At 48.7% G+C, this 731-nt stretch overlaps 1 protein-coding gene across 1 annotated transcript in view; it reads right to left on the bottom strand.

Moving 5' to 3' along the window:
* Positions 1-731, bottom strand: part of LOC107706850 (disintegrin and metalloproteinase domain-containing protein 10-like) — a 32183-nt gene that overhangs the window by 10953 nt on the left and 20499 nt on the right. The gene's annotated exons all lie outside the window — the stretch shown is intronic.

The following is a 731-nucleotide window of genomic DNA, read 5'->3' on the forward strand; positions in this document are numbered from 1 at the left end:
CACAGATTCAGCACACGCGCAGAGAGACAAACACACAGATTCAGCACACGCGCAGAGAAACAAACACACACCGATTCAGCACACGCGCAGAGAGACACACAGATTCAACACACGCGCAGAGAAACAAACACACAGATTCAGCACACGCGTAGAGAGACACAGATTCAGCACAAGCGCAGAGACAAACACACAGTTTCATCACACGCGCAGAGACAAACACAGATTCAGCACAAGCGCAAAGAAACAAACACACACAGATTCAGCACACGTGCAGAGACACACAGATTCAGCACACGCGCAGAGAAACAAACACACACCGATTCAGCACACGCGTAGAGAGACACACAGATTCAACACACGCGCAGAGAAACAAACACACAGATTCAGCATACATGCAGAGACAAACACACACAGATTCAGCACACGCGCAGAGAAACAAACACACACAGATTCAGCACACATGCAGAGACAAACACACACAGATTCAGCACACGCGCAGAGAAACAAACACACACAGATTCAGCACACGTGCAGCGAGACAAACACAGATTCAACACACGCGCAGAGAAACAAACACACAGATTCAGCACACGCGCAGAGAGACAAACACACAGATACAGCACACACGCAGAGACAAACACAGATTCAGCACACGCGCAGAGAAACAAACACACAGATTCAGCACACATGCAGAGACAAACACACACAGATTCAGCACACGCGCAGAGAAA

The sequence above is a fragment of the Sinocyclocheilus rhinocerous genome, unplaced genomic scaffold, assembly GCF_001515625.1.
Source record: "Sinocyclocheilus rhinocerous isolate Xijiao unplaced genomic scaffold, SAMN03320098_v1.1 scaffold2460, whole genome shotgun sequence".
NCBI classification, from domain to species: Eukaryota; Metazoa; Chordata; class Actinopteri; order Cypriniformes; family Cyprinidae; genus Sinocyclocheilus; species Sinocyclocheilus rhinocerous.